Consider the following 14,876-nt stretch of genomic DNA (forward strand, 5'->3'; position numbering starts at 1 on the left):
AATGTGTAGCAATCATTTAAAGAAAGCAGACGTTTAAATTTACGCCTTAAGTTACCATTTATCCTAATGCCATGTGAACGTTTATTTCTTAGACGTTTACTTAACAGAGAAAATGAATTAATCGATTTATTTTTAGAAATTGTTCCAACATTTCGAATATTATCATTTAATCTAAGTGGGTAAGCTGATTGCAAACGTTCAATCCATTCAAATTCTGACATGCACCTTGCTTTTAATTGGCACTGATTTGAAGTACTATTATTAAAAATAAGTTGCTCCACAGGTTGAATTGAAATATTTGTTACGCTATGACCCGTTTTATTAAAGTGCTGGTAAATGAAGTTATACAATTTATTATTTTTAATTTAAAAAAAAAAGTTCCCTAAAACGTGTTTTAAGTGATCTACCCGTCTGCCAAACGTATTGCGCACCACAACAGGGTACATTTCAAGTAATAACATAAACCACATGCATAGAATTTCATGAGACATCGGATTTAATATTAACTGAAAATTTACGGTTATTAACCGATGAAAGAATAAAAGAGGACATATTTAAAAACTTGCAACATAAACACTTCCTGGAGTTGCACTTATTTATTGTAGGATACCGATTACACGGAGTTAAATTACGCTGCGAACTAGAACCCAGCCGCATTGAACCTCCAATGAAAGATGTTCGAAGTTAACTTAATTTGACTGTAGGTTTAGAAAAAAGTAATTGTCTATAATTTAACGGCAAATGAATACTACGTGTAATCGGAATTCTCAATGGTGAGAGAACAACTTTCGTTTTTTTTGTAATCAATCTGTCCATAGGTTATTTATTTGGCGAAGCCACCAATCTTATAATCACATTAATACACATTGCCAAGTCAACATACATAAAAGAGAAAGAGGCAGCTTGTCAGATAATGGTCTGTAAAAATTCAGTATAACCTGCAGAACTCTCAATTGATGAACATACACGTTTCTCTGAACATAAGTACAGAGAATGTATAAAAATCTAAGTAAAAGAATGTCACATGCTAAAACAACAAAGTAGATAAGGACTTTCACACTGATTTTGTGACATTACTCTTATAATTTTCAGCCATAACCTGTGTTTTGTTTCATGCGTTGTTAGTCTCATACCCGTTACTGACCGGAGTGGACAAGGTTTAACCTTCTTCCATGGATGTGTATGTCCATCCGTCCGTACCGGATTTTTATCTGTTCAGAAACAATTCAAGGGATTTTCACCACATTACTACAGGATGATCTATGGAAACCCGAGTTGTGTCCCCCTGATTCTCATTTTAATCGGACTATTTGTGTAGGAATTATGGCACTTTGCTACATTTTTCTATAAAGAAGGAAACAATCTTGTTATTGCATACCCTCAGCAACAACTAAGGGACTTTCACAGAAATACAACAAGTTGATCTTTCGGTACCCTAGTTGTCTCCCCCTAATCTCATTTCAATCATTTAATTTTTGTAGGAGTTATGGCCCTTTGCCACTTTCTGCTAAATAGAATATAAAGAGGTAAAATCTCTTTATCACATTTCCTAAAAATCAACTTTAGGGATATTTACCAAATTAATACAGGATTTTCTTTTTGTACCGTAGATGTGCTTCCCCCCTCCCTGATTTTCATAACAGGGCAAAAGTTAAAATATTTATGTTTCCCCTTCCTGACCTTGGAAAATTAAGGATGGATAAGTAGGTAGGTAAAACAATTTTTTTCAAAAGTATTTTTTTTCTCTCAAGCATTTTCTGAGCAATACAATAAGGGACAATTTTAAACAAACAAAAATGTTACATTTTTCTAAAATAGCAATTGTTATAGAATTTCATATAAGTATTTGGGTTCATGACTGTACTCTAACTTGCACAAAGATTTATAAAGCAACAAGACTATTGCCAAGCAATAAAAGTCCCCTACCTACCAAAATTCTTGACGTAGGAACAAAATAAAATGATGTGCATAATCTCCATATTGCCATCTATCCATGTTTCCAGCTTCTTGAAAAAATATGAATAACTTTTAAAGTTATCGCAGGACCCGACATTTTCAGCAATATTTCTAGTCTATTTGTTGCAATAGTAATCAGAATTCTTGACGTAGGAACAAAATGTAATGACATGCATATTCTCCATATTGCCATCTGTCCATGTTTCAAGTTTCATGAAAAAATATGAAGAACTTTAAAAGTTATCGCAGGATCCAGAAAAGTGTGACTGACAGACACACAGAGCGCAAACCATAAGTCCCTCTCCAGTATCACCGGTAGGAGACTAATAAAACTTAAAATTATTCCCAATTGATAAAGCCAGCATTTTTGTATGTGAAAAGTTATGGAAAATATGTTTAACTGTTTAACTACAGATTTATATAAGAAAAAAATATTTTACCGACCCAACGATTTTTTTCCCACATTTTTTTTGATGGGTATGTAGGGAAGGGGAAACATAAGTATTTTTAGTTTTGCCCCAGACTATATTTTTTTTCTATTCCTCTGAATTAAATTTTTTCTTGCAACTTTTATGGTGTTTTGGACCTTTGAGTATTTTTTTCCTTTTTACATACTCTGGTAGGGGACTTAATGCACTTTCAGTACTTGCACGATTAACCAAGTTTTTTTTTTTAATAAAATAAACATAATGCAGTAGTACACATTTTTAAATTATATTTTTTATTTCATTTGTTTGTTTGTTACCACATTAGTTGTCATATTAATATCGATGTGCTCCGCTTGATGTATTTTGCACTGTAACACGATCTTTTACTAAATTATCGGCCTATATTGAGAAATACAAATCAGTACGGCCTGGCACAATCAGTTCACAACTTCCCAGACCCTTTTAGCATATTCAGATACTTTTGCATCTTATCAGCTGTGTTGTTGTTAATTTATTGTTAATAATGCATATGATATAAGCGCATTTGTTCAAATCATAATAAGAAAAATAATTCATTCATTTTAGTTTAATCTTTTTCACAAAAGTTTTTCAAAAATTAAGTTTCGACTTAAGTATTCTATATTACAAATTCATGTATTATCCTTTAAGTTACATAATGATTATGTCAAAGACATTATATAAGATAAGCATTTCTAGGAAAGGAACCATAAAGGGACTCTACCCTAGTTTTATGCCAAAATATATTTCAATTTTCAGATTACACACTTTAAAGACAAAATGCCCATCTGTTATGCCCAAAATAGAAAAAAAATCTTAGACCCTTTTTCAGATTAAATCCGCCGTCTTAAGGTGACATGATTCTCAAGCAAAAATACCGGCATTTTAACTACCTCAAGCATCAACAACATTTGAAGATATAGCGTTATGGATTTTTAAACGCAAAAAGCTACTTTGTTACTTACAGTATAGATTTTTTTTATCGCAAAATGTTGTCATTGTTAGCAATAAGCTGCATCTCCATTCCTACAAATGAATCATTAACTTAGTTTGAAGTCTTCCCAACGAATATGACGACAATATTTTTAACTTTATTAACTTCATTTTCATTTTTTTTAAATTTGACAATCTGGAGTAGAGTGCCTCTAAAGAGTGAATTTTACAATTCATAAAAAATACAAAGCACACCATGAAAAACTTTGTGTTTTTATTGAAAGATAACACAATAGTTGGCGATTTCATCACTTATTTATATGTAACATTTGGCAATTTTTCAACCATATCATGTATTTTGTTTCATGTGTTCTTATTAGATAGCTTGCTTTTTTGTAAAGAAACACAATGAAGAAGTACCATTTGCCTTAATTCTATGTTTTATTACATGTGTTTGTTCGTTTGTTACCACTTTACTAGTCATTATAGATATTAATGTGTTCACCCGACTTCATATGTTTTACGTTTAAACATTCCAGCATCTGCAATCCAACAGCAATTGACTTGCGTGTTTGTCTGATTGACTTATGTGATCTCAATTTATTTCTCCGCTACAAAGATTATTTAGTGAAACGTTAAAGCCCCTTCTGAACAAGAGCTGTCTCCATAGGATGATATATGCCCCCGAAAAACGCTTTAATAGAAGTTATAAGCATTTTTCGAAACCTTAACGCAGATTTCTAAACCTAAACGCGGATCCCAAGTTCAAGGTCACAGGAGTCAAAATTTTTGTGCGTATGGAAAGGCCTTGTCCATATACACATGCATACCCAATATGAAGGTTACATCTGAAGCGACATAGAAGTTATGAGCATTTTTTGAAACCTTAACGCAGATTTTGAGACCTAAACGCGGACCCTAAGTTCAAGGTCAGGGTCACAGGGGTCAACATTTTTGTGCGTATGGAAAGGCCTTGTCCATTTACACATGCATACCAAATATGAAGGTTACATCTGAAGTGACATAGAAGTTATGAGCATTGTTTCGAAACCAAAACGCAAAAGTGTGACGGACAGAAAGACAGACAGTCGGACGGAAGGACGGACAGTGCCAATGCTATATGCCACCCTACCGGGGACATAAAATTCATTTTAATGCAATTTCTAGCAAACCTGGAAGGATTGCTCATTGGCTGGATGACGTTAAAGAATTTGATTTGTTTTATCGTCCCGTAATTCGACTCAGTGTTGTTATATTTTCTGATCTTTTTGGATCATGATGTGTAATCAATATTTTTCATAATAAAATCGCAGCTTAAGCTGACCAGTGCTAGGAAGGATGAGTGGTGTTGCATTTCCATAACCACCATTTACAGACCCAATCAATCCGGCTAAACTAGTATGTTTCTTGGGTGCACCTTATGATTCCAAAGGAGCTTAACTTCCCACTTTATAATGTATTAAATGCATATGCATTATTTATTTAAATGCACCAAACAATTTTAAAATACGAAGTAATAAAATGACATTAATTTTTGCTCTTGAAAACAGAAAAAGAAAGTCAGAGATTAATACAGAAAAACTGATATTGACACGGCAAGACGCAATCGATCAGAAGAAAGTCCGAGATAAACACAAACAAACTGATATTGACACAGCAAGACGAAATCGAGCAGAAGAAAGTCCGTGATAAACACAGACAAACTGATATTGACACTGCAAGGCGCAATCGAGCAGAAGAAAGTCCGCGATAAACACAGACAAACTTATATTGGCACTGCAAGACGATATCGAGCAGAATAGCAGAAGAAAGTCCGTGATAAACACAGACAAACTGATATTGACACTGCAAGGCGCAATCGAGCAGAATAGCAGAAGAAAGTCTGTGATAAAAACAGACAAACTGATATTGGCACTGCAAGACGCAGTCGAGCAGATGAGCAGAAGAAAGTCCGTGATAAACACAGACAAACTGATATTGACACTGCAAGACGAAAACAAGCAGAAGAAAGTCCGTGATAAACACAGACAAACGGATATTGACACTGCAAGATGCAATCGAGCAGAAGAGCAGAAGAAAGTCCGTGATAAACACAGACAAACTGATATTGAAACTGCAAGACGCAGTCAAGCAGAAGAAAGTCCATGATAAACACAGACAAACGGATATTGACAGTGCAAGATGCAATCGAGCAGAAGAGCAGAAGAAAGTCCGTTATAAATACAGACAACTGATATTGACACTGCAAGACGCAATCGAGCAGAAGAAAGTCCGTGATAAACACAGACAAACTGATATTTACACTGCAAGACGCAGTCCAGCAAAAGAAAGTCAATGATAAACACAGTCAAACTGATATTGACACTGCAAGACGCAATCGAGCAGAAGAAAGTCCGTGATAAGCACAGATAAACTGATATTGACACGGCAAGGCGCAATCGAGCAGAAGAAAGTCCGTGATAAACACAGACAAACTGATATTTACACTGCAAGACACAATCGAGCAGAAGAGCAGAAGAAAGTCCGAGTTTAACACAGAAAACTTGGTCTTGAGACTGCAAAGCGTTTACGAGCAGAAGAACAACACAATGTACGCCACAGGCACCATGACTTACAAACTGCTTGCACCAAATTTAGTGAAAATATAAATCAATGTTCCGACAATATATGTACCTGCTGCAGAAGAATGGAGTATAAACAATCAGTAGCGTTTCTTCTTTCTTTAAAGAAAACAAATACTGAAATGTTAAATTGCTGGAAACAGATAACTATTTCTGCTGAAAAAAAAGAATGTGTCTGTAACAAATGCGCACAGTACTCAAAGCAAAACAAGATGCCTCCACAGTCAGATGCTAACAACTTGAAATTACCACCTATTCAGGAAGAATTGACTACTCCTGAAAAGACTGTTGTCTCAGAGATATCCTTTCATGAAGTTACTGACACTACAGAAAGGTAGGCAGAGTGCTATCAAAGGAGCTGTAGTGAATATACCTGTCAAAGTAAACACTGTTGCTAAAACATTACCTCTAACTCCTACTCAAGAAGGATTCATTCCATTAAAACTTAAACGAAATGATGAGTATTAAGGTCATTATTCCTTAAGAGCACTTCGTTGCCATTAAAACAATACTCTTAATACGAGAACGTTCAGTTAAACAGATCATGGGAAGCAGACTGTGTAGAAAATGACACTGAACAAGGGCTGTTTGTAAAACATGCATGCCCCTCTATATGGGCTATAAGTTGTAGTAGCAGCCTTTGTGTGAATACGTTTTTTGTCACTGTGATTAACGGTGGTGGTGGTGGTGGTGGTTATTGATACAATGCATTACAAAAATGCAGTTAGCCTTACATTTGGTAAAATTTAAATATATTACAAGGGAGGCAAATGCTGTAACAAAAAGAACATGCATAAACGGTAGTTGTTTCCCTTGTTTGAACCATGCTAAATCCTTAAAATGCCATTTCCAGTAACTGTGACCTTCACCTGTGACCTTGACCTTTGACCTAGTGACCTCAAAATCAATAGGGGTCATCTGCGAGTCATGATCAATGTACCTATGAAGTTTCATGATCCTAGGCCCAAGCGTTCTTCAGTTATCATCTGACAACCACCTGGTGGACGGACCGACAGACCGACCGACCGACATGAGCAAAGCAATATACCCCCTCTTCTTCGAAGGGGGGCATAAATATGGAATGAGTTAACTGGAAATGCCAATCAGGAAGATGACAACCATGAATCTAATACAGTTGAAGGCAACTCACAAGATGCTACTGTTCATAATGTTTCTTCTGATGGAGACAGTGACAATGAGGAAGAAATTTTGGGGTTTTGATGCAGGGTGTGAATCTCTACAAGCCCCTGGTAATATGACCGAGGGTAAGGGGGGGGGGGTAATAATAAAGTTATGGTTTTCAAAGTCGGGCACTTGATCGAACTCTGCTGTTTTTATTTCGCAAGTTACTAATAGTAAAAGAAATGATTTTAAATACGCACAGGTAATTGAGTTTCTAACAAATAGACACTTATATCTTGAAAATCGGCCGAAAAATGAACGTGCTTCACAAGTTTGAAGTCGTTGGAGACACTTCTGGGAGGTTACAAATCACTAATAGTGAAAACATACCCCCCCCCCTAGAGACACTATTAAGCAAACAGAGTACCTCACTGTACTAAATACGACGGGTGTGTTTTTTCCAAACAGAGATCGTGAACGTGTACTGGAATGTATTTGTGGTACCAGGGCTCTCGGAAATGCTTAATCAAGCGTATTTGTACGCATAAATTAAAAAAATGACGCTAATTGGAAGCCAATTGAGAGTCCCCAGGACCCACCTTTCTGAATAACTAGGTTCTTCAAGTCAATCTATTAACAAACAAAACCTGTAAAGCAACCTAATATTCAAACTCAAGCCAACACAATTTATTTCATCACACTTGTTTAAAATCAAATACATCAAGTGCAGTAATGTTTCTAAATTGTCCGATAGTTTTCCCACATCCCATCCACTAGAGTGCTAAGCCCTGATGTTTTATCTGACAGTAATTATGAGCATGCTTCCAGTAATGTAGTTTTGATTAATGCCGTTTGAAATTACCACTTACTGATGTATGTGTTACAAATTTACAGTTTTAACTTCTTAGAAACTTGCCCCAACTCGGCATTCACATCAAATACCTTTTTGTGTCTGCTGACACCTTTCACAACTTGCAGTTATTTAGGAATAGAATTAATTTATTTAATCCAGTAACACTGTTGTGATTGTCAAAGACTTGTGTATGTAACTGGTTTTATTGTTGTTTCAAATGGAAATATCCTTGCAAGGTAATGATAATGTTTTGTTTACAAAATAGTAAATGTATATTACCGGTGATGTGTATGTAAAAATATTAAGCACTTTTATGCACAATTGTTTTAAAAGAGCTGTTTATTTTTATTTCTGTATGATTTTTGATTTAAGGTACAATAAAGAGAACATTATGAGTGGGATTTCTAATGAATTTTTTTTTATAATGAAACCAACAATTATATTATTTATTATTTTATATTCATTTTTTTGCTGAAAATTTGAAGACGAATGCAATATACATTGGGACTCCTATTTTTAGCTCACCTGTCATGAAATGACACGGTGAGCTTATGTGATCGTGTGTTGTCCGGCGTCCGGCGTGCGTGCATCCGTCAACAATTTGTTTGTGTAGACAGTAGAGGTCACAGTTTTAATCCAAGCTGTATGAAATTTCTTCAGAATGTTTATCTTGATGAAATCTGGTTTGGGATTGTATTTGGGTCATCTGGGGTCAAAAACTAGGTCATTAGATCAAATAAAAGAACAACATTGTGTAGACTATAGAGGTCACAGTTTTCATCCAATCTTTATGAAATTTCTTTAGAATGTTTATCTTGATGAAATCTGTATTGCGATTGTATTTGGGTCATCTGGGGTCAGAAACTAGGTCACTAGATCAAATCATAGAAAAACCTTGTGTAGAAAATAGAGGTCACAGTTTTCATCAGATCCTAATGAAATATGGTCAGAATGTTTGTCTTGTTGAAATCTAGGTTGGGATCGAATTTGGGTAATCTAGAGTCAAAAACTAGGTCACTAGGTCAAAGCTAAAAAAACAACCTGTGTAGACAATATAGGTCACAGTTTTCATCCAATCTTAATACAATTTTGCAAGACTGTTAATCTTGATGATATCTGGGTTGGAAGTGTATTTGGGTCAGCTGGGGTTAAAAACTAGGTCACTAGGTCAAATCATAGAAAAAACCTTTTGTAGATAATAGAGGTCACAGACTCACAGTTTCCATCAGATCTTTATGAAATTTTGTCAGAATGTTTTCTTTGATGAAATCTGGATTGAGATTGAATTTGGGTCATCTATGGGTCAGAAACTAGGTCACTAGGTCAAATCATAGAAAAACCTTGTGTAGAAAAAAGAGGTCATAGTTTTCATCTTATCTTAATGAAATATGGTCAGAATGTTTATCTTGATACTTTCTGATTTTGGATCGTATATGGGTCATCTGGGGTCAAACATTAAGTCACCGGGCCAATTCTTGTAAAACCTTATGTAGATGAAAGAGGTCACAGTTTTCATCACGTCTTAATTAAATTTGGTCAGAGTGTGTTAAATGATGAAATCTGGCTTGGGATTGTATATGGGTCATCTGAGGTCATGAAGTAGATCATCAGGTCATATTATAGTAAAACTTCCTGTAGACGATAGAGGTCACAGTTTATCATATCTTTATGAAATTTAGTCAGAATGTTTATCTTAATTGAATCTGGGTGGGGATTATTTATAAATCAACTCGATTCCTAAAATTGAACTTTGATGACCTTCAATTTTGGACCACTTGTGCAACTTAATTTATTGATATGAACTATATAAGTTATCAAGTTAATAAAGGAATTATTTACACTATATGTTCTGCGAATGAGAGATTTTATTACTTAACATACTAATATCTTTATTTTTATTTTAGTGTACTATGCAAAGAAGGTCAGCCGTTAACGTTCTGGAATTCTTTCGAGATGATGTGTTACATCTCATTTTATTCTGCATTATGTCTGATTTAAAATGACCACAAACATTTTGTTTGTAACTCACAGTCATGCCAAGTTACCAAAAACAATTCTGACCATTAACTTCGATTTAATCCTTTTTGTGATACTTTGTACAATATATAAACATTTTGTCAATGACTTAAGAGTTACGACAGTTTATATTTATTTGTATTTTCTAATTTCTAATGCCAAGAAAAGTCCAGTGTTCTGTGTCTGTTCATGGTCCTCTTACAATTTAAGGGCAAACATAGGAGTAGTCTTCCGTTTGAATGTACAATGATGCAGGATCATTACATGACAAAATAATTAACTGCAAACTTTAATCCATTTAGCATTTATTTTCTAAAAATGTAGTAGCATTAAGTTTAATTTGTTGAACAGATAGTGACTGTTTATATTTTCAGAACTGTGATTTGTTAGACTTACATGATGCCTAGACTGAAGAAAAAGTCTTACAGACAGGTGAAGGCATCAAACAAGGATGCAATGAAAACAGCAAGACAAGAGTTAAACTCTTCTAAAAAGTAAGATGAGTTAAACTTCTCTAAAAAGTGTGATGAGCTAAACTTCTCTAAAAAGTCTGAAAGTGGGTTAAACTTCCCCCAAAAGTCTGAAAGTGGGTTAAACTTCCCCAAAAAGTCTGAATGTTTGCTTAATGTTTCTGCTGAAAGTTTGCTGAATTTTTCTGAAAGTTCACTGAAAATTTCTGAAACTGTGCTGAGAAATTCTGATAGTTTGCTGACGGAACCTGTTAGTTTGGTTGATCAGTTTCAGAATGTTTTTTTTTATAGCAATATGAGCAGTGCCAATCAAGAGTATGTAAGCACACAGAAAAGTCTTCAGCAAGTAATATACACTGCTATTCTTTATCAGAACAGGTTAATATGATGACAGTGGATGTTTGTAATTGACCATACAATGCCGTAAAATATGAGTTTGTTTCTTTTCACCAAGGCTCGGAAATATTTAGTAATGAGTCTCGAGATACTCAGTGTACTATGAATTCTCTTTGTTCATTGATCTATTCGCAGCACTTAGATATCTCATGTAGTAAAGATCTAGACAACATTCTTATTAATGGAGATTTATTGTATAAAAAACTTCTGAATGACTTGAAAGTAAAAGGAAAATTTAAAAGCAAGTTACTGAGCTTTGATGAGCCCCCAATGAGTGTTTCAATTTTGAATAAAGAAATTGTCATTTCAAAATCTGACATTATAACAGTTTGGTGATTCAACTTTACCCACTCTACAGTCTACACCAAACATTGTAGACTGATTTACAGAAGTCTGATAGTACTTTACTCATGGTTGGTTCAATATCTTCAGCTGGTTCAATATCTTTAGCTATAATCAAGACAGATCGCAAATATTATTTCTTTGATTCACATTCACATGGTTTGAATGGGTTAAGTGCTCCAAATGGAAAATCATTTATTGCTTGCTTTAATAGTATTACTGATTTAGTCACTTATCTGTATGCCTTATATGGCCGTATGATACTCTCATTTTTATAACAATTTCGAAATTCTACCTTTACATTTTGTAACATATGAAGATGATGATTCCTTAGAATTTGATTTACATCGTAGCAATGAACAAACTTCTCAAGCTCAAAAATCAAGAGTATGGAAAACTGTCATGTATAGGAGGAAGAAGTCTAAAAACTATAACAAGAGGGCCTGAGAAAACAAGATAATTATTGGGATGAATCTTCTTACCAAGTTTCATGAAGATCGGACAGTAAATGTGGCCTCTAGGTGTTAACAAGATTTTACTATAGCGATATAAGGAAAAATTCCCCGCCCCTTGGCAGCCATGTTTTTCAAGCAAAGGTTACCAATTTTGAACTTATCCAATATATCATTTGGACAAAACTTCTGACCAAGTTTCATGAAGATCGGAAAATAAATGTGGCCTCTAGAGTGTTAACAAGGTTTAGAATAGCCATATTTTGAAATATGCCCCGCCCCCTGGCGGCCATGTTTTTCAACCAACTGGCATCATTTTCGAATTCGTCCAAAATATTATTGGGATGAATTTTCTGACCAAGTTTCATAAAGATCAGACAATAAATGTGGCCTCCAGAATGTTAACAAGATTTTACTATAGCCATATGTAGCCATATACGGAAAAATGTCTTCCCCAGGCGAAATGATGGCCATATGACCATGGTCTACCATGGTAGACCATGGTTAAACCATGGTCGACCATGGTAATATGACCATGGTTTACCATGGTAGACCACGTATTGTTAAATGGCACCACAATCTTTGACCATGGTCATCATGACCATGGTCAAATACCATGGTTGGCCATGGTCAAATAACATGGTCGACCATGGTCATTATGACCATGGTGCCATTTAACAAAACGTGGTTGGCCATGGTCTACCATGGTCATATGACCATGGTATACCATGGTCATATGGCGTTCATTTCGCCTGGGCAAGTTGCAGTTATTTACAGGCTATTTTAAACTTGAATAGGTCTTTACTTCTAGGTCCTTAAGTTTTACATGACATGCCCTTAACTCTTTAACATTCCATTCCAAATAATTGCCACACTAGTACAAGTTATATCAAATAAAATTTGATGCACACACTGGAAATACCAAATAACAAAAAAATGCAATATGAACAAGAGATGTGTTTGTCAGACACACAATGCTCCCTACTGCGTCGCTTTGATTTTTTATTTGACCTTGAAGGATGGCCTTAACCTTTAACCACTCAAAATGTGAAGCTCCATCAGATACACATGCATGCCAAATATCAAGTTGCTATGATCAATATTGCAAAAGTTATGACCATTTTTCGAAACCTTAACGCAAAGTGTGACAGAATTTCAGACAGACTGACTTCGGGGGCATAAAAACTACTTCACCGATACAACTTCTTCAACAGTTGTAAACATGGTAAAAATTGTGAAGGATTTAGGTGCTGCTAACAAAAACATAAAAATTAATATTATTCAATTCTGTTGAAGTTAAGTGAGTTACAACAATGTACTTCATTAAAAAGGTCCTAAAACTGCTTAAGAGCTTGTTATCATTAAAATATGCAACAGATATTTAAAGGTGATACATAATAAAATATGAGCATTTGAATTAATCACAAAACCTGCAATATTAGCATTAAAGATACAAGTTAATGATTGAAGATCACTAGCAACGCTTACACTGATAAGCATGTCAAATACAGGAGTGCAAAAACAATTTTCTTTTGTTAAAATGAGTTACTTTGTATAATGTTTTTGTATAAATTTTTGTATGGCGTGCACTTAAGCCGTCACATCTTTTATTGACCCAAACTTGTTTTTAATGACCGACAGAAAAATGTTATACAGCCTTCGGTCAAACTGTGGTTTGGCATCTAATTTTGAATTAGATGCTTTTCCTGTTACGGAATGTGATATTATGTACCTTTCTGGGAAAAGATTTAAAATAAGAATTTTGACGGCTGAATACATATTATCTTCATGTGAAATGGAATCTTCTAAGTCAGACATGGTGTGATTGTTGTACTTTACTTCATCACTGGATGATAACATTTCCGATGGGCTTGTTGGTGTTTCCGATTTCAATGACGATGGGCGTGTTGGTGTTTCCAAATTCAATGACATTGCCAACTCTTTCTCATCTGAAGTTGTCAACAGTATTTTAGGTGGAGCAGTAGACAGACTTTTCTTCTATTCGAGTGGTTGATCTGAGTCGACTTGCTATTGGTCTGATCGGATCTTTCTCTTGAGACGACGGAAGTCGTCCTTAAGTGTACGAAAATCTTTTAGGGCTTTGAACTCCTTCTTAGAAACACAACTGAAAAACAAACAAGACATGCTTTTGTAACTGTCACTAACAGGATGTGATAATAGTCCTCTACCAGTAATTTTACTAAGGATGTGGTTTTAAGTTTAAGAGTTGGAGATCTAATTAAGTTTCAGAAATTTTTTTACCTTTGTCCTTCAATGTAATATAAACCTCAGACAGAACAAAAATCCATTGTCGGGTATTAACTACACCCAGTCATCTATTTAATGCCACCAGCGACACCAGGTTGAATACAATAAATTGCTCTTTTGTCAAAAAGTCACGCTAACAAGAGCCGCTAGCGGTTCCAACGCCCGACTCTTTGTGTGCTGGTCGATAAGATCTAACTACCTATGTAGTTTAATGTCGATATCTTATATACTTTTCAAGATATGAGCCACATCAAAGTTTTTGCATGCAGACGACGCTGACACAGAAGCAGTTATGGCAATAGCCAGATTTTTTCCTCAAAACAGACGGGCTTAACATGAGGCCATAGTGATGCAAAAGCTATTATCCTGATTTGATTTATTGGTGTTTTATGCCGCCTTCAGCCATCTTTCAGACTTTTTGAAGCAATTAGGAAGATGCTTTTGGTTAATCTCTCACGTTACAATACAACCGATGGGATTGAAACCACCTTCATGTTGGAATCTAAGAGTTAAAATGATTACAGTGATTTAAGCCCAATATAATATACATGTTACTTCTAAATATAGAGGCTATAGCTTATTAACTGGGAAATTTATGCAGAAACATACTTCTGAAATAGAATTTCGGAGAGTGGCCTTATTGACTGCAAACATGTAAGAGGTATTCACTTACTCTTTGTGTGTATCATTTTGCACACTTGTTGTTCTTTTCAGCAGCAGGGATTCTGCAAGTTTTTTGGGCTGTTTGTTGGAGGACAGCTGTTAAAGGAAACAAGTAATGCCCTTAAAGAGTGCAACAGCTGCAAAATAATGCTGCATGCAAAACTTCACACATGTGTATCATTTCATTACTGTAACCTCAAAAACAAGAAAGTAGGTCAGTGGGTCAAGGTATCTGTCTGTCAAGATCAGAATTAAAATTTGAATACAAAATTGCATCTCTTTCATATTTTTGAGGCTACAGCAGTGAAACTCAGATGAGCTAAAATGTCAAATGCACG

The sequence above is a fragment of the Dreissena polymorpha genome, chromosome 13, assembly GCF_020536995.1.
Source record: "Dreissena polymorpha isolate Duluth1 chromosome 13, UMN_Dpol_1.0, whole genome shotgun sequence".
Taxonomy (NCBI): Eukaryota; Metazoa; Mollusca; class Bivalvia; order Myida; family Dreissenidae; genus Dreissena; species Dreissena polymorpha.